This window comes from Macrotis lagotis, chromosome 8, assembly GCF_037893015.1.
Source record: "Macrotis lagotis isolate mMagLag1 chromosome 8, bilby.v1.9.chrom.fasta, whole genome shotgun sequence".
Lineage (NCBI taxonomy): Eukaryota > Metazoa > Chordata > Mammalia > Peramelemorphia > Peramelidae > Macrotis > Macrotis lagotis.
This window is the reverse complement of record NC_133665.1, coordinates 99,207,312-99,233,939: the sequence shown is the minus strand read 5'-3', so window position 1 is coordinate 99,233,939 and position 26,628 is coordinate 99,207,312. Positions and strand designations below refer to the sequence as shown.

The window sequence follows — 26,628 nt, the reverse complement described above, 5'->3', positions numbered from 1 at the left end:
AATTGTGGTATATGAATATGATGGAACACTATTGTTCTATCAGAGAAATCATGAGGGATAGGACTTCAGAAAACCATGGAAAGACTTACATGAACTTATGCTGAATGAAATGAGCAGAACCAGAACATTATACACACTAACAATAACACTAAGGGATCAACTATGATGGACTTATTCATTTCAGCTGTACGATAATCAAAGACAATTCTAAAATTCTTGTGATGGAAAATACCATCCACATTCAGAGGGAACTGTGGAGTGCAAATGCAGACCAAAGCATACTATCTTCACTTTTTAAAAGTTGTCTTTTAAAGTATGTTGGGATTTTTTTCTCCATTTTGATTTGATTCTCCTTTCACAACATAATTAATATGGATCTATGTTTAGCATAATTACATGTTAAACATAGATCCATATTAATCATGTTGTGAAAGAATCAAATACAGAAGAAAAATATGATTAATATGGATATTATATATGCTTAGCATAATAACACATGTGTCACAGTAGATAGAGCACTGGCCCTGAAGTCAGGAGGACAAGAGTTCAAATCCAGCTTCAGATACTCACTAAATGTGTCATCCTAGACAAGTTACTTAGCCCTAATTGTTCCCTTCCAGGGTTATCTCCAGTCATTCTGATTATATCTGGTCACTGAACCCAGATGGCTCTAGAGGAGAAAGTAAGACTGGTGACCTAGCACAGCATCCCCCACTCAAATATAATTCTCTTGCTTGTCATGGCATCACCTCCTGATGTCATGATCTTACTCAAGAATGAAGGACAAACAACAACAGCAACAATTAATTACTCATATAGAGCCTATATTAGATTGCTTTCTATCAGGAGGATGGGGGAGGGAAAGGAGGGAGGGGAAAAAATGTAAAACTCACAAACTTAAAAAAAAACTGATTGGTAAAAACTATCACTGCATATTGTTAGGAAAACAAATAGAAATATTCTTTAAAAAATAAAATGGAAGAGATAATGAAAAAGGGTAAAAACATCACTTGTACAAAAATATTCATAGCAGCCCTGTCTGTGGTGGCAAAAAACTGGAAATCAAGTAAATGTCCTTCAATTCGGGAACGGCTTAGCAAACTGTGGTATATGCATGTCACGAAATACTACTGTTCTGTTAGAAACCAGGAGGGATGGGAATTCAGGGAAGCCTGGAGGGATTTGTATGAACTGATGGTGAGTGAGATGAGCAGAACCAGAAAAACACTATACACCCTAACAGCAACATGGGAGTGATGATCAACCTTGACAGACTTGCTCATTCCATCAGTGCAATAATCAAGGACAATTTGGGGCTGTCCGCGTTATCTGTATCCAGAGAAAGAAATGTGGAGTTTGAACAAAGACCAATGACTATTTCCTTTAATTTAGGAAAAGAAACTGATATCTTATTGTCTGATCCTGCTATCTCTTATACTTTGTTTCTTCCTTAAGGATATGATTTCTCTCTCATCACATTCAATTTGGATCAATGTATACCACAGAAACAATGTTTTACCTTCTGTGGGGTGTGGGGAGGGAAGCAAGATTAGGAGAAAAATTGCAAAACTCAAAATAAATAAAATCTTTTTTAAAAACAAATAAATAAATAATGAAAATCCTGAAAATCAAAGAAGAGATTAACTAAACTATGATGATAATGACAACAATAATATATAAAACAAGGAGCAGAATTTTTTAATCATTAAAATATATAAGCCATTCATTAACTTTATGAACATACAAAAAAATCTTTGCACAGGATTTAAATAATTAGAGAAATATTACTTTTTCATGAGTCAGGTTGAGCCAATATAATAAATGTTATTTTACCTAAATTAATATATTTATTCAGCGGCATTCCAATCAAACTTCTAATGAAATACTTTACAGATCTAGAAAAATCATAAAAAAATTCATAAGGGGGGCAGCTAGGTGGCACAATGAATAGAGCACTGGCCCTGGAGTCAGGAGGACCTGAGTATAAATCCTATCTTAGACATTTAGTAATTACCTAACTGTGTGACTTGGGCAAGTCACTTAACCCCACTGCCTTGAAAAAAACTAAAAAAAATTCAAAAGGAAAAATATCAAGGGAATTAATGAATTAATGAAAAAAGTGGGAAGGGGAAGCAGGAAAAGCAAGATCAGATCTCAAAATATAAACCATTACTATCAAAATAATTTTATAACAGACAAGAAATAGAAAGGTACATCAGAGGAACAAATAAGTTACACAAAACACAAAAAAAAAACCCTTAAGGTTTGGGAAAATCAAAGATTCCAGGTTCTGGGGTAAGGACCCAAAATGCAACAAAAACTATGGAGAAAACTGGACAATACAGAAAAACCCTAGCAATATCAATACTAAATCTATACAAAATTTAAATCAACAACTCCAAACTTATACAAAGAAAAGTTTCAAATGTGTATGACCGAAATAGAAAAGGTCACATCATAAACTAATTGGAGGAATATAGAAGAAATTACCCATCATATCTAAGGATAAGGGAAGCATTCTACAACCAAATGAGACACAGCTTTACAGGAAATAAAATGAACAATTTCACCTAAATTAGAAGAGAACCGGGAATGGGAAAGAGAAAAAATCTTTGCAAGTTTCTCAGATAAATGTCTCATTTCTAAGATATAAAAAGAACTAATTCAAATTTTATTAAAATAAGTTATTTCTAAACTGATAACAAAGGATATATAAACAGATAATTTTCATGGGAAGATTATGAAAAATGTTTCTAAATCACTAATGATTAGAGAAACACAAATTAAAGAACCTGTACCAGCTCACACCCATCAGACTGGCAAAGTTATCAAAAACTGAAAATGAGAAATGCTGGAGAGGCTGTGAAAATAGGTATCAATGTACTATTGATAGAGTTGTGAAGGCTCCCATGATTCAGTTTAACAGAAAGCAATTTGAAACTATATATCCACAAAGCTATTAAACTGTGTATACACTTAACCCTAGCAATATCAATACTAGATCAATACCCAAAGAGATCAAAGAAAGAAGAAAGGGACCCCATATGTTAAAAAAAAATATTTGTAGCAGTTCTTTCATGGTGGTGTGTGGGAAAAGTTCCTGGTGAAGTCCTCTTAGGGTTAAGAAATGTTTCTGTCAAGAAAACCTTGTATTCCAAAAGAGGCTCAGAGTCACCTGCTTTATGATAAGACTATTTTTTGCAAACTGGGAGAACAGTCTAACTAACCATAGACATTACTTCATTAAGATAGTGATGAAGGTGACAAGTTACCTTACCATCTGGTGGGAAAAATATTATGAAAACATTTCATCCTTTACTCTGTGTCAGATGCTAGGTTTTCCACGAATAAGATTGTACCACTGGAGACCCCAGCCACTGGGTTAAAGGAGAAGATGGTTGGGGGAGGGGAGGAACCAGAGACCTGCATTAGGACTTTTATAATCTTGCTTAACTGTCCTTGGGGTGCAGTCCTTTGATCCTTGATATCTTTCGTGAGAGATTTGAGGTTTGCCCTTTTCTCGAGAAAAGCAAGCAATTAAACTTTCATTTTGCTCAGACCCAGTCTCTGAAGATTTTGTTTAGAGTTATACCACACAGTGGCAGAGAATTGGAAACTAAGAGCATGCTCAACAAATAGGGAATATCTGGTCAGGTAGTGGCATATGAATCTAATGTGCTGTGAGAAATGGTGAAGGGGTGGCAGCTAGGTGGCATAGTGGATAGAGACCAGCCCTGGAGTCATGAGGACCTGAGTTCAAATCCGAACTCAGACATTTAATGATTACCTAGCTGTGTGACCTTGAGCAAGTCACTTAACCCCACTGCCTTAAATAACATTAAAAAAATAAGTCCATCAGAGAAATGGTGAAGGGCACAGATTCAGAAAAACCTGGGAAAATATACATGAATTGATGCAAATGAAGTGAGCAGAAACAGAAGAAAAATTTAAACAAACAAGACATAAAGACATAGACAACTTCAAAAAACGATTCTCATCAACACAATGTCTAACCATAATTCCAGAGGCATTTGCTCAAGGTCAGAAGAAAAGATATTATCAATTACCAGATTGAAAGATGATAAATTCAGTGAAGACTAAAGTATATATTTTTTCTTTTCTTTTCTTTTTTTAGTTTTTGCAAGGCAATGGGGTTAAGTGGCTTGCCCAAGACCACACAGCTAGGTAATCATTAAGTGTCTGAGGTCACATTTGAACTCAGGTACTCCTGACTCCAGGGCCGGTGCTCTATCCACTGCGCCACCTAGTCACCCCTGAGGTATATATTTTTTAATGGAAATTAATGCAGGAATTCACTTTTGTTTGATTCTTCACATCTATAATGGGTCTTGTTTTTTCTTGCTTTCTCTGAGGGGAACAGGAAAAAAATTTGTAATCAAAAATACAATAAAATTTTATTGTTATAAAATGAATTATATAATAAATTAAATATGTAGTTTTAAAAACTAACTAAATATTCTCAAATAACAGATTTTAGGAAATAAGTATTTTCAGAAATAAACATATACAACCTGTTTGAAGGGAAGCTAGAAGTTATATTTCTTCAAAATAACTATCATAAACTAAACTGCACTTGTCAGTTCTTACTATAAAAGGAAAATATTATGCCAAAGCCCAAACATTAAGAGCAAAGCACATTTTGAGTTCTGATTCACATAACAAAGCTACAACTACAAACAGAAACTTTATATCAAATAAGAGCTGAATTTTTTTTCAGGGGTTAATTTTTTCAGAGTTTAAATTTACATTAAAGATATTACAATGGCATGATTGTTGTCACTTTTTTGGAAGATTTGTTTTAATTACTTATTTCTCAAGACCCTGACTGAACTAAGACCCTAAAAACTCAATAAATATTACCTGTGTAATAACTATCAGAAATAGCTATTAAAATAAGTACTACAGATCTCCTGTCAATCTATACAACTTTCTCACATTCCAAACTGAGCACAGCAAATGCCTACACCAGGGGAGTCAAATTCAAGTAGAAATTAATTCTTTCAAAGCATATGACTTTAAAAAAAACACAAGTTAACATTTTCTACATTGTACTATTTTTGTCTGTTAAATATTTTCAATTAAATTTCCATTTGAATAGAGCAGAACTAGGGAGTTTTGCCAGTTGCCAGAAATGGGTGTCTAATAACTCTGCATTACTCTTTCTTTAAATAATATTTCCTATATCCCATGAACCGGTAGCTAATTTAAAAGAAAAATAACCCTCTTAATTTCTGAGTCCCTTCTGAGCAAAAGCAGCATCAGCTCAGAAAAGGGAATCAGAGATTACCTCTAAGAGACAGCCTCTTTAGAGGCAGCTAGGTGGCATAGTGGATAAAGCACCGGCCCTGGAGTCAGGAGTACCTGGGTTCAAATTTGTCTCAGACACTTAATGATTACCTAGCTGTGCAGGCTTGGGCAAGCCACTTAACCCCTTTTGCCTTGCAAAAAAAAAAAACTAAAAAACAAACAAAAAAAAAAGAGTCAGCCTCTTCACTGCAAAGATAAAGGAATTAAAGTCCAGAGACAGTGATTTGCTCAAGGTAATAAAAGTAGGAAGAGTAAGCTCTACAACTCAGGTTAAATCTCAGATGAATGTCCTATTGTTTCATGCCTCCTGGGAAGCCAGAACCATGAGCATTCCTACCCTGGAATCTAATGCCAGCTAATAAACTTCAGGGTTTCTGCATCCCAAAAATGGAGATTATACAGCTATCTACTAAATTATTACCTTAAAGAGTTTCAATTATAAGTGAAGTGATATTTTAAATATGCATTTCTATTTCAAGGTCAAGGGACTCAAAGAGTTTTAAAAGATTATCTGAAGTTCTTAAGGAAAGATACCGGTACATAAAAATGAAATGATTTTCTGAAAGCAACTTCAAACAGTCAAATGGAGTATTTCAATTTTCTGAAGACAACCTAAGAGAATATACTGCAGGTGACTGTCACTTTAATGGGTTTTTAAGTGGGGGGAAGGGAGTAATGCTGCTAAACTTTCTTCTTCCAATAAGTAGATCCTGCAATACCAAGTACTGTCCCACTGAGTGGAATATTTCCAGTAAAACCCTCACAGGGTTAATATTCCCTAATGAAGTCCCCTCAGGGTTAAGAAAAACAAATTATTATTATTGGGCTATTCCTAGAAAGACCTTGCATTCCAAAAGAGAAGCTCATGAGTCACCTGCTTTATTTATGATAAGACTATTTTTACAAACTGGAAGGACAGTCTAACCACAGACATTACTTTATTAAAATAATGATAAAGGTCCCAAGCTACCTCATCAACTAATGGGAAAAATTTTATGAAAACATTTCATTCTTTTCACTGTGTCACTGTTGCTGGGGTAGATTTTCCACGAATAAGATCATGCTCCTGGAGACTCAACCAATGGGTTAAAGAAGGTAATTAGGGAGGGGGACCTACATAATCTTGCTTGACTGTCCTTTGGGTGCAGCTATTTGATCATGAGTCTGCCCTTCTCTCAAGAAAAGCAAACAAAAACTTTCTTTTACTCAGAGTAGTTTCTTTTTTTTTTAGGTTTTTTCAAGGCAAACGGGGTTAAGTGGCTTGCCCAAGGCCACACAGCTAGGTAATTATTAAGTGTCTGAGACCGGATTTGAACCCAGGTACTCCTGACTCCAGGGCCAGTGTTCTATCCACTGTGCCACCTAGCCGCCCTCTCAGACTAGTTTCTGAAAATTTTCTTTAGGGTATTTTTATCACACACACACACACACACACACACACACACCACTTTGAAATATTCACCAAAGGGTTAATTCAATTCAATAATCATTTCTTAAGGTTTTTTTTATTCATGTTCTTTAGCATACATACATATATACACATATATGCATACATATATAAAAGAGTGTGTGTTTTGGCACTTCCTACCTACTTCAGAGTGTCTTAATAAGTACAAGACAACAAATAGACACTGTAGGAAGACCACTGGGTACATAATTATGAGGTACTCAGTCAGGAATTGTTCTATATTGCTAAAGCCATAATAATGTTCTTTCACTAGCTAAATATAAAATTATTCAGAATGTCAATTTTTTTTGGTTGCTTCCAGTGTATAATTTATATCCTTAGTTATATGTATCAACTTTAAGTCACTCACATAGGAAATGGCTATGGTACAAGCCAAGACTGTCAATTCTCCAAATATTCCCTTCCAAATAAGTTTAAAATAATGCCTCAAATCAAATGTTAGAGTGATAAACCAAAAAAATGTTGAGGGAAATCATTTTTCCAATCCAAGATAGCTTAGGAGGTCCATAAAAGAGATCTATGGGGCATAGGTGGCACAGTGGATAGAACACTGGCCCTGGAGTCAGGAGGATCTGAGTTCAAATCCGGTCTCAGACACTTAATAATTGCCTAGCTGTGTGGCCTTGAGCAAGCCACTTAGCCCCATTTGCCCTACAAAAACCTAAAAGAAAAAACAGAGACAGTAAGGGGTTTAGAGAACTGGTGGCATTGGCTGTAGCTATCACTGATTGGCAGCTGTCTCATGCATAAGCAGTTCTGGGGCAGAGTTCCAAGATGAGATGAATGTTTATGATCAATCACAAGGGAGCAGGGACTCTGGTCACAGTTCTCGGACCAAAAGAAATGCCAGCACTTGTGGCTGCATGGTAGCCTATCTGTAGTAAAAACCAGAGCACAGAAATCATATCTCTCCTAGAACATCACCTTGGAAGCACCCAAAACTTGCAGACCCCCCCCCCCCAGAACTAGCTCTGAAAACAAGTAGCATGAAAAAGCATGAAATCTGGCACAGCACTTCCCCTCCCTTGGCCCAACTTTAACATAAAGTTTAAAGACAGGAAAGTGGTTGGAACAATAAGCAAAAAACAAAACAAAAAACCCTGAGTATAAAAAGCTAATAATGTCCCAAAAAACCAATACATAAACAACTTAAAAGAAAACAACAATAAGCAAAGATTCATAGAAAAAAAACTAACTGAACCCAAGGTCAGCAAGAATTTCTCAAAGAGTTAAAGAGATATAAATGATAGAGGAAAAACTGGGGGAAAGAAATAAGAAGGATAAAAGAAAATTATAGAGAACTAACATTTGGGGGGAAAAAAGAGATATGCACATGCTCTCACTATCTCTCTCACTCACTTTAAAAAAACCTAATGGTAAAAGAGGCATAAACATTCACAAAAGAAAAGAACTGCTTAAAAAACAGAATAGGCCAAATAAAAAGGAGGTATAAAAATTCACTATAGAAAATAATTCCTTAAAAATTAGAATTATTTAAAGAAAACTCGTGATACTTCAAAAACAATAAAACAAAGTCAAATGAAGGAAAAAGTAGAAAAAAATGTGAAATACTCATCAGAAAAAAAATGATCTGGAAAAACAGATCAAGAAGAGATAATTTAAGCATTACTAGACTACCTGAAAGTCATGATCAAAAAAAATTATCAAAGAAAACTTCCCCAATACCTTAGATCCAGATGGTAAAATACTTGGGAGGAAAAATCAGCCAATCACCTCCAAAAAGATCCCAAAATGAAAACTCATAGAATTATGATGGCCAAATTCCAGAGCTCCAAGTCAAAGAGTTCTGCTCCTTGCAAAATATTGCAAGAAACCAGGGGGAAAAAAATCACTGATACTTGGAAGTAAAAGTCAGAATAACATAAGATTTAGCAGCTTCCATATTAAAGAAGCAGGTCTTGGAAATATATACAGCAGCTAAAATTACAACCAGGTAAAACCTACCCAGCAAAACTAAATGTGACCTTTCAGGGGAAGAAATGCTTATTTAATGAAATAAATGATTTCTAAGAATTTCTGATGAAAATAGCAGAGCTAAATGGAAAATCTGACATTCAAACAAAAGACTTGAGAAGCATAAAAAGATAAATGTTATAATCAGAAGAGATTCAATGGAGTTAAATTGTTTCTATTCCTACAGATGATACATGTAACTCATAAAAACTTTATCATTGTCAGGGCATTTAAAGAGTCAGCAGAGACAGGAAGCAAAATGTAAAGGTGATACAAGTAACTCCTAAGAACTTTGTAATTCTTAGGGAGTTACAAGAAATTTACAGACAGATGGCATCAATGTAATTCAATTATATTAGGATAATCTCCAAAAAGAGGAAAGGGGGGAGGAAGAGATATACATCTTTACATAAGAAGTACACAAGGAAGTTTTTATAATGGAGGGGAAAATGTGGATGTGAGAGTAGTAGGAAATGCTTGATCTTCACCCTCATCAAATTGGTCCAAAGAGGGAAGAATATCATACATTCATGTACTCAGACATAGAAATCTATATAGAAATCTGGAAAAACACATCAAGAAGAGATAATTTAAGCATTACTGGACTACCTGAAAGTCATGATCAAAAAAAATTATCAAAGAAAACTTCCCCAATACCTCAGATCCAGATGGTAAAATACTTGGGGGGAAAAATCAGCCAATCACCTCCGAAAAGATCCCAAAATGAAAACTCATAGAATTATGATGGCCAAATTCCAGAGCTCCAAGTCAAAGAGTTCTGCTCCTTGCAAAATATTGCAAGAAACCAGGGAAACCCCTCCAATAGGGAGCCAGAAGGGAAAGGAGATGGGGGAGGGGGGAGAGAAGGAAGGGAAGGATATAAGGGATATCACTGATTGAGGAGGTAGTGTTTCAAATCAAGACAGAGAAGAGAGAGACAGACAGACAGACAGAGAGAGACAAAGACACACAGAGAGAAGGATAAACAAAGAAAAAATGCAATGAAGGGAAATTCACGTCATGTTATAACTGAATGGGAATGGAATGAGTTAACCCATAGAATAGAAACAGATAGCAAAATGGTTTGGAGACTAGAATTCAAGAATATGTTGTATAAATTCAAGAATATGTTGTATAAAACAAATATACTTGGGAACCAAAAGACACACATAAATTTGAAATGGACTGGAGCAGAAACTAATACACTTCAGTTGTAATAAAGAAAATAGTGCAACTCAGACAAGTAAAATCAAAATTAGACGTAATTGAAAGAGGCAATCAGGAAAACTACATTTTGCTAAAATGTATCAAAGAAAATAAACTCATATTAAATAATTTTACAACACAAGCTTCTCTGATAAAAGGACTCATTTCAGGGCAGAGCCAAGATGGCAGCGTGAAGCCAGCATTCTCCGAGAACTCCAACCCCCCCAAACCCCCCCAAAACAAACAAAAGATGGCTCTAGCAAAAATTTAGAAGGGCAGAACCCACAGAAAGACTGAGTAATACATTTTCCCCAGTCCAAGATAACTTAGAAGTTCTGCGAGAAAGATGTGCTTCACCAGGACCTGAGGTTGGGGAAAAAAGCCACAGCACAGCACAGCCCAATGCAGCCCAGCCCAGAGATCACCAACAACAGCTTGAAGGGGCAGTGAGAGAACTCTGCTGTACCTGGGTGAGTGTGGGCCAAAGAGTCTGCAGTGAGAATTGGGAGGAAGCAGCCTGTACCCCCAGAGACAGTAAGGGAAGTCTGCAGAGAGTTCTCTGCTCTCCCAGGGGTAGGACTCTGCTGTTTGCCTACACTCAGATATTGCAGTTTGGGCTCCCATACTAAGATAGTTGGATCCCTCCTTACAGCCCCAGGGCAGAGGGCAGTGCTGTGGTCATCAAAGGACAGCTAAGAGAGCATAAGACTTTGGAGATAGGGCCCAGTGGGGTTCCCCCCCCCCAAAAAAAAACCCAAAGCCTTGGAAGTGCTGTAAATTAGTCTTGGACTGAGGAAATGAGTAAACAACAGAAAAAGAAGAATCTGACCATAGACAATTACTTTAGTCCCATGGAAGATCAAAACACACACTCAGATGATGACAAAACTGAAGCTTCCGTATCTAAAACCTCCAAGAGAAATAGAAAATGGGTTCAGACTACAGATGAGCTCAAAAAATACTGAAAAGCAATTAAAGGAGGTGGAGGAAAAACTGGGAGGAGAAATGAAAGCAATGCAGAAAAATTATGAAAACCTAATCAAAAGCTTGGTGAAAGATATACAAAAAAAAACTGAAGAAAATAATGTTAAAAACCAGTTTAGGCCTAATGGAAAAAGCAAAACAAAAGGCAAATGAAAAGAATGCCTTAAAAAGCAGAATTGGTCAAATCTGACCTCAGACACTTAATAATTACCTAGCTGTGTGGCCTTGGGTAAGCCATTTGACCCCATTGCCTTGCAAAAACTTAAAAAAAAAAAAAAGCAGAATTGGCCAGTTGGAAAATGAGATAAAAAAACTCTCTGAAGAAAATAACTACTTCAAATGCAAAATAGAACTAAAGGAAGCTGATGACTTTGCAAGAAAACAGGAAGAAATAAAACTCTTAAAAAAAAGCCAAAAATTAGAAGAAAATGTGAAATATCTCCTTGGAAAAACCACTGACCTTGAAAACAGATCCAGAAGAAAGAATCTGAAAATTACTGGCCTATCTGAAAGCCATGACCAGAAGAGCTTAGACTTCATTTTTCAAGAAATAATACAGCAAAATTACCCTGAGATCCTAGAAGCTGAGGGTAAAATAGAAATCGAGAGAATTCACCAGTCACCCCCTGAAAGGGATCCCAAAAGAAAAACTTCCAGGATTATAGACTAATTCCAAAACTCGCAAATCAAAAAGAAAATTCTAAAAGCTGCTAGAAACAAACAATTCAACTACCGAGGCTCCGTAGTCAGGATTACACAGGCTCTGGCAGCCATCTACATTAAGGGCTCATAGGGATTGGAATATGATGTTCTAGAAGGTAAAAGATCTTGGTTTACAACCGAGAATCAACTACCCAGCAAAACTGAACATCCTCTTTCAGGGGAAAAGATGGATTTTCAATGAAACGGGACTTTCAAACTTTCCTAACGAGACAACCAGAGCTGAACAGAAAGTTTGATCTCCAATTACAGGATTCTGGTAAACCATAGAGGAAGTGGAAGAGAGGAACTAACTATGAGGAACTTGATGATGTTAAAATGCTTGTATTCCTGCATGGGAAGAAGATATTGATAACTCATCTGAACTTTCTCATTTATAAGAACTGTTAGAAGGAATATATGGGGGCAGCTAGGTGGAGTAGTGGATAGAGCACTGGCCCTAGAGTCAGGAGTACCTGGGTTCAAATCCGGTCTCAGACACTTAAAAATTACTTAGCTGTGTGGCCTTGGGTAAGCCACTTAACCCCATTTGCCTTGCAAAACAAAAAAAAACCTTAGAAGGAACATATGTAGGCAGGACATAGGAAGGAGTAGAATATAATGGTATGGTGTGGTAAGGGGATGGAGTCAATGGATGATGGCCGAAAGTACTGGAAGGAAGGAAAGGGAGATGAAGAAGCTGAGAGATTTCACATAAGTCAAAAAAAAAGCTTTTTTCATTGGGGGGGGGGGAAGGCAAGGGGGGAATGAGTGAGTCTTCATTCTCATCAGAAATGGCTCAGGGAGGAAATGACATACATACTTAACAGGGTGAGGAAATCTGTCTTGCCCTGGAGAAGGATGGGAGGAAAGGGATGGGATGAGGGAGAATGGGGGGAAGGTGGGGAATAGGTGATAGAAGAGAGGGAAGATCAAGGGAGAGGGTACTCAGATGAAACATGCTTTTGGACAGGGCCAGGATGAAAAAGAAAGAAAGAATAGAATAAATGAGAGTGGGGAGAAATAGAGTGGAAGTACAGCTAGTAATAGCAACTGAGGGAAAAATATTGAAGCAGCTTCCCTGGTGAACTTAAGATAAAGAAAGCAACTCACCCCAGAGACAGTCTCATTGGAAACTGAACACAGATTGAAGTACAATTTCTCTCTCTCTCTCTCTCTCTCTCTCTCTCTCTCTCTCTGTTCGTGAGGTTTCTCATCTTCTGGAGGGGGGGATTATGTTTATTCTTATATTTACTCTTATAACATTCACTTTACATCAATGTATGACATGGAAACAACATGGAGACTGTCAAACAGCCTTCTGGTGGGGGGGGGGGGGAATTGTAGAATTCAGAGCCCTGCAAAAAATGATGGGTACATATTACTATTTACATAATTAGAAAACAAATAAAATGTTAAGAATTAAGTAAAAAAAAGACTCATTTCTCAAATACTTAGGGAACTGAGTCAAATTTATAAATGTTAAGAATTATTCCCTAATTGATAAATGGCCAAAGGACCTAAACAGTCTGTTTTCAGATGAAGAAATAAAACTTTCTATAGTGATATTTTTAAAAAAGTTCTAAATCGGGGTGGCTAGGTGGCGTAGTGGATAAAGCACCAGCCTTGGAGTCAGGAGTACCTGGGTTCAAATCCGGTCTCAGACACTTAATAATTACCCAGCTGTGTGGCCTTGGGCAAGCCACTTAACCCCATTTGCCTTGCAAAAACCTAAAAAAAAAATGCTCTAAATCATTATTGAGCAGAGAAATGCAAATTAAAACCATTCTGAAGTACCACCTTGCAACCTATCTGATTGGCTAAAATGACAAAAAAGGAAAATAAGCAATACTGGAAGGGATGTAAAAAAAAAACTGGGATATTAATGCACTGTTGGTGGAGTTGTAAATTGATTCAACTATTCTGGAGAGCAATTTGGAACTCTATTCAAAGGGCAATAAAACTGTTCATATGCTTTGATCCAGCAATACCACTACCAGGTCTGTATCCCAATGAGATCATAAAAAAGAAAACAATCCACATGTACAAAAATTTTATAGCTGCTCTTTTTGTACTGGCAAGGAATTGATAAATGAAGGGTATGCCCAACAACTGGGGAATGGCTAAACAAATTATAGTATATCAATGTGTTCTATAAGAAATCATGAGCAGGTAAACTTCAGAAAAGCCTGGAAAGACCTAGATGAACTGATGCTGAGTAAAGCGAGCAAAACCAGAGGAACAATGTACACACATTAACAGCAATATTGTGAAATGATCAACTACAATGGACTTAGCTCCTCTCAGCAGTTCACTGACCAAGCACAATTCTAAAAGTCTTGTGATAGAAAATACTATCTACATTCAGAGAAAGAACTATAGAGCCTGAATACAGACCAAAGCATTCTATTTTTACTTTCTTAAAACTTGATTTATGGGTTTTTTCTTTTCTCATATTTTCCCCCTTTCATTCTGTTTCTTCTTTCACAACATGACAAATATGGAAATATGTTAAACATGACTGTACATATATAACTTATATCAGATTACTCACTGTCATGGCAAGGGGAAAGGGAAGGGAGGGAGGTAGAAAAATGTGAAACTCAAAGGCTTACAAAAAAGATGAGAGTTGAAAACTATCTTTGCATATAATTGAAAAAATAAAAACACTGAAAAAAATTTTACAAGCTTCTCTGATGAAGGATTCATTTCTCAAATATACAGGCAACTGAGTCAAATTTATAAACATAACAGTCATTCCCCAGTTGATAAATGGTCAAAAGTTAAAAAGTTAAAAAAAAAGATAAATGATCAAAAATTATGAATAAATGGGGCAGCTGGGTGGTACAGTGCATAGAGCACCAGCCCTGGAGTCAGGAGGACCTGAGTTCAAATCTAGCCTCAGAACTTAATAATCACCTAGCTGTGTGACCTTGGGCAAGTCACTTAACCCCAGTGCCTTGGAGAAAAAAACCCAAAAAAGTCATGAAGAATAATTTTTCAGAAGAAGAAATAGAATGCTACCTCTAGCCATATGAAAAACTGCTCTAAATACTGATTAGAGAAAGGCTAATTAAAATAACTCTAAGATATCACCATACTACATGAGAAAAAACAATTGCTGAAGGGAATGAGGAAAAATAGGTACATCAATGAATTCTTGATAAAGTAGTGAACTGGTCCAACTATTATGGAGAACAATTTGGAACTATGTCCAAAAGGCTATCAAATTATATATACGGAGGAGCGGAGCCAAGATGGCAACAAGAGAGGATCATGTCTTAGGCGCTTTCTGATAAAACTTCTAAACTAAGAACTCTAACTAAATTTTCGAGAGACAGAACCCACAGAGGGACCCAGTGAGGCAGTTCTACTCAAGGTAACCTGGAAAACAGCAGAAAGGCTCTGCAAAAGAACTTCAGCCTCCCAGAGGTAGTCCCAGGGCTCTGGGAGCCAGGCTCACAGCAGCAGGGGAGTTTTCTGACCTATGCCCTGAGGAGCACCAGGCACAAAGTGGGGGAACAGCGGGGGGACCTCTGCCAGAGCAAGCACATGAAGCCCAGCCCTCAGGGAACACAGCAAGCAGCATGGCCAAGGCAGTCCAGATCCAGGAAACAGAAGCAGGCAGAGCCCCCAGGGCATGAGCCCACTGAAGCTAGGGAGGGGAGTGAAGACAGAGCCTGCAGAGCTCGGTCCCTGGAACAGGACTCTGAGGTACTAAACACATTCAAATCCTGTTTGCGGTCTAGGCCCCCCCCCACCTCAGCCCAGTGGCAGAGGAGAGTGCATATGGTCATTCACAGACCAGGAGGGAGGACAGAGCCTCACACACTGAGACCCTTGTGGGAGTGTCCCAAAAGCTCAAGAAGCACCCCCCAAAACAGGCTGAGGCTGGGAAAATGAGTAAGCAGAGAAACAAGAGGAACAACACTGAGAAATATTTTGCCTGTGAGCCCAAGAAGGATCAAAACACTTAGTCTGAAAATGAGGAAGCACAAGCTCCTGTATCTTAAGACTCCAAGAAAAACAGAAATTGGGCTCAGGCTATGACAGAGCTCAAAAAAGACTCTGAAAATCAAATGAGGGAGTTTGAAGAAAAACTGGGAAAAGAAATGAGAGACATGCAGGAAAAACATGAAAATGAAGTCAGCAGCTTAAGTAAAAGAAATCCAAAAAAAATGCTGAAGAAAACAGCATGCTAAAAACCAGCTTAGGTCAAATGGATAAAACAGTTCAAAAAGTTATTGAGGAGAAGAATGCTTTCAAAAGCAAAATTGACCAGATGGACAAAGAAATAAGAAAGCTCTCTGAGGAAAACAAATCCTTCAGACAAAGAATAGAATTCAGGGAGATTGATGAATTTACCAGAAATCAGGAATCAATACTTCAAAACCAAAAAAATGAAAAATTAAAAGAAAATGTGAAATATCTCATTGAAAAAACAACTGATATGGAAAACAGATTTAGGAAAGATAATTTTAAAATTATTGGAATACCTGAAAGTCATGATCAGGAAAAGAGCCTTGACATCATTTTCAAAGAATTACTACAGGAAAATTGCCCTGATATCCTAGAAGCAGAGGTCAAAATAGAAATGGAGAGAAACCACAGATCCCCCCTGAGAAAGAGATCCCAAAAAAACTAACCCCCAGGAATATTATAGCCAAGTTCCAGTACTTCTAAGTCAAAGAGAAAATATTACAAGCAGCCAGAAGGACACAATTCAAATACTGTGGAGCTGCAATCAGGATCTCACAGGACTTAGCAGCAACTACATTAAAAGCTCGTAGGGCTTGGAATATAATATACCAGAAGGCAAAAGAGCTTAGAATGCAACCAAGAATCAACGATCCAGCAAAACTGAATGTCCTCTTCCAGGGAAAAAGATGGACTTTCAATGAACCAGGGGAATTTCAAATGTTCCTGTTGGAATGGCCATAGCTGAACAGAAGGTTTGATCTTCAAATACAGGACTCAGGTGAAGCATAGAGATTGGAGGAGAAGGGGAAAATATGAGGGACTTAATGATGATGAACTGCATGTATTCCTGCATAGAAAAATGACACTGATAATACTCATGAACCTTCTCAGTTAACAGAGCAGGTAGAAGGAGCTTTTATAGTTGAAGCACGGGAGAAAGCTGAATTCGAAGATAAAATATGGTGTAAAAATGGAGTCAATAGAAAAAAAGGGAAATGGAATGGGAGAAAGAAAAAGGAGAGGAGGAATAGGCCAAGATATTTCATATAATAAGATTTTTCTTTATTACAATGAGCTATTGCAATGATATGGAAGGGAGGCAGGCAAGGGGGAATGAGGGAATCTTTGCTCTCATCAGAGGTAGCTAGGAGAGGAAACAGCATATATACTCAATGGGGTATAGACATCTGGAGTAAGAAGGAGGTGGGGCAGGGGGAAGGGGGGGGGGAATGTGAATGAAAGAGGAGAGGATGGACCATGGGGGGAGAGTGGTCAGATATATCATATTTTCTTTTTTTTTACTTCTTGCAAGGGGCTGGGATTGGATGGCCTATCTGGGACCATAGGGCTAGGTGGATGCTGGGCCTAAGGGGTGGTATGGGGGCTCAGGGCCTCCTTGGCCCCAGGACCAGGGATCTGTCTGCTGCACCACTCAGATACTCTACAGCAGAGTCAGTGAAAGGAGAGAGAAAATATAGTACATGGTAGTGGAGAAATATGAAAGGAGGGAGTTGCGATCAGCAATGGCAACGTTGGAAAAATATGGAAGTAACTTTTGTGATGGACTTCTCATAAAGAATGTGATCCACCCACAACAGAGTTGGTGGTGTTGGAACACAGACTGAAGCACATTTTTTATTATTATTATTTTTGGGGGGGTGCAGGGCAAATGGGACTGGGTGGCCTGCCTGGGGCCGCAAAGCAGGGGGATTGTTGGGTGTCTGAGGCCGGATTTGGACCCGGGTACTCCTGGCTCAAGGGCCAATGCTCTGCCACCCAGCTATTATTACTATTTTATTTTATTTTAGGTCTTTTTTTTGGTTTACGCAGGGCAGTGGGGTTGGGGTGGCTTGCATGTCACACAGCTGGGTGATTGTTGGGTGTACGGGGCCAGATATGGGCTTGGGTGCTCCTGGCTCCAGGGCTGGTGCTCCGTCCACTGCACCACCTGACCATACCTACAATTATTACTATTATTTTTTTAATTTTAATTTTAATTTTTTTCTCTCTCCTTTATTTTATCGCTCGAGTCTATATTTTTGGGGGAGGGGGTATTTTGTTTACTCTTAAACAAGAACATTTTATTAATGTATTAAAAAATTGTACAAAATAAGAATAAATAAATATTAAATTTAAAAAATTATACATATTTTTTGATCCAGATACTACCTATACCCCAAAGAGTTCAAAGAAAAAAAGGAAAGGACTTATATGTACAAAAAATATTTATAATAGCTCTTTTTTGTTGTGGCAAAGAATTAGGAAATCAAGGGGATGTTCAATTGGAGAATGACTGAACAAGCTGTGGTCTGTGATTGTGATGCAGTACTATTATGCTGACCAGCAGATATTTTCAAATGTAACATGACAAAACCTATATAGACTAATGAAAGTGAAGTGAGAAGAACCAGAAAATCATTTTAAAAAAAAGTAACAGCAATGTTAATAATGGTGATCAGCTGTGAAAGATTTGGCTGCCCTAATCAATACAGTGGTCCAAGACAATTCTAAAGGGTTCAAAATGAAGAAATGCTATTCATCCCCAGAGAAAGGAGATGAAATATAATTTTCTCATATTATTTTTAAAATGATATGACTATATGGAAATGTATTGCATAATTTGACATACAAAATTGATTCCATACTGTTGTTTCATACAGATGGGAGAAAAGGGAGAGAATTTGGAACTCAAAATTTTAAAATAACATTAAATATCAATAAATATAAATGTTTTAAAAATAAAATGGATAGAATGGGAAAAAGTCACTAATCTGCTACAGCCTCTTGTGACAGTGTGATATATACTATACTGAGAGTAAATATATTTTCTAAAGAGCTCCAAATTGCTTTTCAAGGGAGATTTCATGTACCTTTGAAAAAGATAGGAGTCAAGTCACAGGGGAAAAGTCAGAACCAAAATTCAGGCTTTCTCTAGCAACTTGGCCAACACAGCATCAATAAATTTATATTTTTTCAAAAATGTATTTAGTACTTATTCATGCATGTGCATAGTAAAATAACTTGTTTATTAAGGATTATGGCTCTAAAATTTCTCTTACTTTAACATTTTTCTCATTATCAGAATGCTTTAAGGACCATAAGGACATATGAACCTTTCCATATTATTTTATTATTTTTTTAGGGTTTTTTTGCAAGGCAATGGGGTTAAGTGGCTTGCCCAAGGCCACACAGCTAGGTAATTATTAAGTGTCTGAGGCCGGATTTGAACTCAGGTACTCCTGACTCCAGGGCCGGTGCTCTATCCACTGTACCACCTAGCCGCCCCCCATATTATTTTATCAAGCATTCTGATTTCTAGAAAGTCTAGACATTACATATATTCAGGGAGAATAAAAATCGAAGAGTTTGGATAGTAAAAGTCTTAACAACTCTAATCACTAAGTTATTTAAAATTGTTTGGGGGGAGCAGCACGTTCTAGTGGATAGAGGGCTGCCTCTGAGGTCAGGAAAACTTAGGATCATGCACCAACACTAACACAAACATGTTATGGGATTCATGACAAGTAATGTAACCTGTCAGTAATCAGCCAACAGTCTCAAAGTTGCTCAACAATTGATGATCTGTAGTTAAGAATTTTTTCAATGGAAGTTACCTACACCTATAAAATCCACAGATGCTGTGCCCCAGCTCTTTACTTCTAACAGGTAAACTTACTTCAGAGACCTGTATCCTGACCAAGTCTCCTTTTTAAGTTATACCCAATGTCAGTGCCGTCTTCCTCTCAGTCTAGCAAATTTCTCTTCAATCATCTCAACAACTCCAGAAAAGCCATCATCTCCCTTGACCTTTCCTCTTTATTGCCCCAAAATGTTATTTATTTAAACTTTGAAATATATGTAATATAAGCACTTAAACCTGTACACCTATGCAGATATTCAGTACTTCCTTCTGTTCTGTCATGGCATGCTAATATTCTTTTTGTTCATTAGCACTGTTTACTTAAAATCAGAAAGACACATAAGAAAATGAAAATTAATATGGATTATCATGACAGCCTGTCACAGATTGGTAGATAGTTAAATGGGGAAAGTGCCTTTGGAATGGGTCAGTTTCCCTGTAGTCATCAAACTAAAGAATCATGTCTGCTTTTAAGCATCATTAAGCTGAAGTATGTTCAGAAAAGGCAACCAGAATGGTTAGGGGACTGAAAAGTATTTCATGTAATTGTAAAGACTGACAGACTGCCTTCTGGGGGAGGGGGGAGGGGGAAAGAAGATTAGGGGAAGAATTGTAAAACTCAAAATAAATAAAATCTAAAAAAAAATCTAAACATCAACTGAAAAAAAAAGTATTTCATGTGAGAGGCTAAAAGAACTAAATATTTCTTAGCCTGCAGAAAAGACCACTTAAATAAGGTAAAATCTTCATCCTAAAGTTTTTGAAGGGTTGTCACATGAAAAAAGAATTAGACTTAATATGGCTTGAAAGGGCCAAAATGGAAGCAATGGGTGGAAGGGACAAAGACGATTTTAGCTCTATAAAAAACATGGTACAAAGCATGCTCTTAATAAATGTACCATCTGAAAAACTGAACAGTATAAAAGTGAACTGATTGCCTTTTCTGAGATACAACAAGTTCTCCTTCACTCGAAGTCTTAAAACAGTCTAAAATAGCCTGGATGATTATTCCTAAGGCTCGTTCTAAAGAAGTTTCTCATTCATTATGGGTTGTGTTCTAAATGATCTGAGATTCCTTCTAACTTTTTTGTCTCTACTCTCAATTCACTTTCTAATCCTTTGCAGTTTAACTAACTGAAACTACAATCTTCAAAGTTACCAATTTTCTATTAATTAACAACTCTGATAGCCTTTTCTCAGTCTTCATTCTTCTTGAGCCATCTGGAACACTGAAGACCACTGATCATCCTCCCTTCCTAAATATTCTCCTCTCCCAATTTTCACATCACCAGTTATTTCCAGGTTGTTCATCCATCTCTCTCTTCTCAGTCTTCTTTGATGTTTCATCATCCACATATACCTCTAACTATGGACACCTACAAAGGTTCTATATTCACTCTACCTCTCTCACTTGTTGACTTCATCATGGCTTAATTATCAAACATATACAGATATCTAATAGACCTATATATACCCAGCCTTAGTCTCTCTTGAATTCTAATTCCAGCTCAAATTCAACAAGTCCAAATTTGAAGTTCCTATCTTTTCCCCAAGTGCACTTCAGAATTTTCCTACTCCTATAGTGAGTATCCCCATCTTTCCAAGATATCCATTCATCGGCAATATCTTGTCATTTTTACTTCTACAACATCTCTCATATCCAATTCCTCTCTATTCACATGGCCCCCAAACTTGTTCCAGACATCATCAACTCAGCTATTCCAACAGTCTCCTAATTATTCTCCCAGTTTTAAGCCTCTCCCCTCTCCAATGAATACCACACTGAGCTACACAGGCAACTTTTCTAAAGGCCAGCACTTACCATGTCATTTCCCTACTCAATAAATTCCAATGACTCCCTATTCCTTCTAGGATAAAACTCTTCTATTAACATTTAAAGTTTTTTACAACCTGGTCCAAACCTCCAGTATTATTATATTGTACTCTTCTTTCCACCTGCTACAATCAGTCCAAACTAGCCTTTATACTATTCTTCCAATAGCACTCAATCTGTGCCTTTTCACTGGCCATCTCAAGTTTAGAATTCACTCCTTCCTCATCTCTATATCTTAAATCCCATGTTTCAACTCAGCTCAAGTACCATCTCTACATAATGCTTTTCCCAATCCGGTCAAGCTCTTAGTGCCTTCACCTCTCAAAATTAATATATGCTCCTTAAGGACTGGTACTATTTGATTTCTGATTAGTATCCCCAATGGCTACCATGCTGTGGAGCACAAAATAGGTACTTAATATATGCTTATTTATTGAATGATAAAACAACATCTTTGTCCTCAAGAAGCACCTATCTGGTAAGATTGGAAATGAAATAATTACAATACAAGTCCAAGTTCCAAATGAGAGGCACAGACAAATGTCAAAGTTTAGAGGATAGGGGATAAAATCAAAAGCTGCAACACTTTTTTCCACAATCTCTGAATACATGGATGAAAAAAAAATCACTTCTTTTTTCCCCACTATATTCCTGTTCTACCAACTTGCTGCTTTCACCCCCATCACCTCATCTGACAATAGAATATTTATAATTCTAAAAATATGCAGATTAGAATTTACTCATTTTTTTTTTCTTTATTCTTGTCTTCTAATATGAAAACAGAATACAGAAGAAAAACATGAAAAGAAAAGAATGCCTTGAAGCAATGGGGCATAGTAGAAAGAAGACCGAACTTCAGAGTCAGGAGACCTAGGTTCATATATCACTTCTGTCACTCCCAGTGTGATCCCTGGGTCAGTTTCTTTGCCCTTCTGGACCTGAGTTTTCTCACCTATGAAATAAAGAATTAAACTAGATAACTTCTAACTCCCTTCCAGTTCCAAATTGTATGAAAGAGATAGAAAAGCAGACAAACTAATAATACCAATCAATAAATGGCATGTAGCAATTCTATAAAGATGGAATAAGAGTCAAATACTAAATAAATTTTAGAACACATTCTAAGATTAAATTTTCTTGCTGTTGCAAGTTGCTGTGATATAGTGATTAAAATTTAAAATAACAAGAGGAACTACTACCTAGATTTTTAATAAACATTAAAAATTCTCACTTATTAATGCTTTCAGTATGCCAAGAATGGGTTCAATTCCCTCAAGGAGCATATATTCTGTTTAAAGACAGTGTAAACATAAGATGCAGAATAAAGACAAAATAATTGCAAGGTAATTTTAGGAGAGGAGGGCATTATGAGCTTGGGGGGGATGAGGAAAAATTTCCTTTAGAATTTACACTTACTTTATAACCTTAGGCATAAGTTCTAGGCCTCGGTTTTCCTAATCAATAAACTGAAGATTCCTTTTTAACTTACCTCGAATAGGTAAAATTATTTAAAGAGGTATGAGAGTTATAAATTAGCATTACTTTAAAATCACTAAGTAATCAATGGTAATATGTGAAAAGTTATTCTCTAAGTATATGGGCTGCTTTATGCAAAGGAGAAAGGGATTAGTGGAAAGAGACTAAAATTCAGAAAGATTTGACTTTAAAATTCCATCTCAGGCAAATATTAGTTCCATAACTCTGGACAAGTCATTTACCCTGTCAACCTCAAGTTTCATCATCTGTAAAAGAGGAAGAACTCTGCAAACCTTAAAGCCCAACACAAACATGAGTTATTTTATACAAAAAAAAAATACCACATATCTTAAGAGGAAATCTTCTTAAGATAGACATATCTAGTGTTATAGTTTAAGACTGACCGAGGGGGTGGCTAGGTGGCACAGTGGATAGAGCACCGGCCCTGGAGTCAGGGGTACCTGAGTTCAAATCTAGCCTCAGACACTTAATAATTACCTAGCTGTGTGGCCTTGGGCAAGCCACTTAAGCCCGTTGCCTTGAAAAAAACTAAAAAAAAAAAAAAAAGATTGACCAAGAATATACACATACTTATGCCTGCTACAGAAACATATTTTCAGGAAATACTGTGAAATGAGTTCTACTGAAACAAGATCTTGCCTGTATTAAAGTGTCAGTGAAAGTAAGAGAATTACTACCCGGAGCAATCTAAAATGCTACATTTTTCAAAATGCTCGGCTTAAATGGTTCTCAAAGGAATAACTTGTATTTAAATTCCACATTAACAATTAAAGAGCTAAATAGAAAAGCCTTCAACACCTAAATAACCATAAAAGATAAAAGTTTGCTTGGCTTTTAAAGCTTTTCTCGGTCCTTCCAACCTTCCCGGTATTCTTACACCGGACTCCCTTCCTCAGTACTCCCGGATCCAGAGACCCTGTCCCCGCACAAGCTCCTCCACTTGGCTCCCACTCTGCGTTCTCACTGGCCGCCCCTCGGGGCTCTGCCTCCTCGATGCCTTCCACTCTGCGCCACCTTCCCTCCTGGACTCCTTCCAGCTGACTTTGTGAGTCGGTGGCACCTTTCCTCCACCTGCGGGGCTGCCGTGAGGCTGGGAGCCGCCCGGGGGCAGGTGAGCGGGTGCCCGGGCACACCTGCCCGAACCTCCTTCCCAGGCCAGGCGGCGCCCGGCGCGCGGGGCTTCTCGGCTCGGGGGCTACTTTGTAGCCGCGCTGGGCCGGGCCCCGGGGGGGGGGGGGCTTTGGAGGGCACAGGGAGGGAAACAATGTAGCGCCTCCGGGCGGCTGCGGGGGGGGGTAAAAGTCAGACTCGACGCAATGTTGAATTCGAACAGGCAAAAGTAAAGAGGCCAGGACGGCGGGAGCGCCCCCTCCCCGCCCGCGGCCCCCCGCGCGGGCACACGCACACACTCAGGCACAGGCAGGGACACGCGCGCCTGCGCACACGCCCTCACGCAGCGCCTAAGTTTTGCTCCAGCATTCCCACGGAGCCCAGATCCCGCGGGGCGCGGGGCGCGGGGCCGGGGGGAGGTGGGGGCGGCCGCCGGGGCGGGGGGAGCCGGCTGGGGGCGGACCCCCGAGGCGGGCCCGGGCCGGCGCCACAGGTGACCGCCCTCGGGGGAGGGGCGGCGGCCGGAGCCCCCGGGGCCGGGCCGGGAGGGGCGCGCGCGGCCTAGGGCCCGCGGCGGCGGCGTTACCTGCGGCGGCGGCGGGCGGCGGGGCCGCGCGAGGCCCGGGCTGGGCTGCCCGGAGCGGCTCCGGGCGCGGAGGGAGGGCCGCCCTCCACTCGGACCGAGCTCCCAGGCTCCACTCCGCTCTCCTCCCACTTCACCTCTCACCTCCTACCTTTCCCCTCCTCCCGCCCCGCCCACCCCGACCCCTCCCCCGCCCCGCGTCTCCTCCTCTTCCCGGCCCACGCACGTGCTTCCGCACGCCGCCCGCAGCGCCTCCAGCCGCGCCCGCTCGGTCTGCGCACGCGCGGGCCCACGATGGGGCGGGGCGGGGCCGGGGGCGGGGCCGGGCTCGGAGGCCCCGCCCCCGGCTCGGCGGCGCCGCGGAGCCCGGGAGGCCGCGGAGGCCGCGCCGGCCCTGGACCTGCCAGCCGGCCCCGGGCCAGGCCCCCGGCCCCTGTTGGAGACGCTCCTGGCGCCCACCGAGGACCCAAGGAGAGCTGGGAAGCGCTCGGCGCCGGCCTCGCGGGCCCGAGGAGGAGAGTTCGAATCCAGCCTCGCACACTTGGGTGACCTTGAACCGGGCATTTAGCCCTGCCTGGCGCCCGGGACCTGACGCAGCCCAGCCCCCACTCACTCCAACCCACCCGCTAGTCCAAGGCTGGCTCCGTCTGGGGGGGGTGTGTGTGTTTGTATTTCCTGTGTACACAGACACGGACTCAGCTATCCCCCGATCAGGTCGGGTCTGCGTGAACCCAGGCGCCAGGCCTCTTGGCAGCCCCTACACTCCTGCCTTGCCTAGAGGAGGCTTGGATCCTGCCTGGGCCACGGCCATGGGGTTGTGAAGAGGATGGAATGAGAGCCTAGAATCCAGCCCCCATGGGCCCACATCATATTTTAATGAATTTATCTCTAACAACGATGCTGTAATATCACCTCCATGGTCTTTACTTCCTCTAATGCCATTCCCTGTGGTTCTAGTCTCTGGGAACCAAGCCTAAGTCTCTCCACCAACAAGCTCAAGGGCAACCTCCTTACAGAAGCCTTTCCCTGCCTATCTGTCTGGAGTGTATAAACGCTATCTGCTTGTTTGAGAACACAGTATATCTCTCTCTAGGAAAATCTCAGTTCTTAAGATCAGGGGTTGGTAGGTGTTAACAAGAACAAAACCAACCTCTAATCAGTGGGTGGCCGTAGCGGCACAAAGCAGGCTAGAGACGGAGTCAAGAATCAAACAGCATCTGAGGGGGAACAGCTTGCCAAGAAGGGGGCAGATTAGACACCTGTGCCAAAGGTTTTGCTTCCCCCCCCCTCCAAATGGAAGGCGGGGGCTGAAACTTGATTTATATACTTGTAGCTATACAAAAGAGTCAAACAGGATAGTGTTGCAACAGTGGTGAGGTGCAACAGCAACAAGGAGGCAAAAAGTGGCGAAAAATACCAAGGCTTCAAGTCTGGGCTTGTTGGTGTTGCCCAAGCTCTGGGCAGTCCTAACAAATAGGATGTGTATTTTATGCACCATCAATCAGTAAATATTAAGTGTCTCTTAGGTTCAAGAAATGTGCTAGGACTACAAAAAGAAGTAGGTAAAAGACAATCCTGTCCTCAAGAAGCTTACAATCTAAGGGGGGGTACATCATGCAAGCAAATATATATATATAGATAATTATATACAGGATTGGTTATTGTCTTTCATTATTGAAAAGTACCAAAATGACATCACTATTTTAGAGGCACAATACAGTGTATCCAACTGTGGCTCATCAAATCAATATTTTTTTTAGGATTTTGCAAGGCAGTGGGGTCAAGTGACTTGCCCAAGACCACACAGCTAGGTCATTATTAAGTGTCTGAGGCTAGATTTGAACTCAGGTACTCCTGACTCCAGGACCAGTGCTCTATCCACTGCACCACCTAGCCACCCCTCATCAAATCAATATTGATCAGAATGCTCCACCATAGGTTGGGCACAATTAATTCATGTGAACACATAAGATGGATTCTCCAAACTTATATTTCCTTTGAGCTACTTCCATTCTGCCTTGCTCTTCTGCTGGACAGTCCTATGCCAATGTCTTCCATGCTGCACAATCAATTCTATAGTTCTTAAGAGAGATCTTGGGGGGCAG

The 26,628-nt window shown here is 39.5% G+C and overlaps 1 protein-coding gene across 3 annotated transcripts in view; it reads right to left on the bottom strand.

Annotated features, from left to right (window-relative positions):
• SCAP (SREBF chaperone) overlaps window positions 1-24,650 on the bottom strand; it is a 115,019-nt gene extending 90,369 nt beyond the window's left edge. For 2 of the 3 annotated variants that reach the window (XM_074197723.1, XM_074197725.1), the window contains exon 1: window positions 24,527-24,650. The gene's annotated coding sequence lies outside the window, so the exon portion shown is untranslated. Of the gene's footprint in view, window positions 1-12,772; window positions 12,797-24,526 lie in introns of those variants that run through there. The other variant, XM_074197727.1, reaches the window with a different exon arrangement.
• Window positions 24,651-26,628: the final 1,978 nt, after the last annotated feature.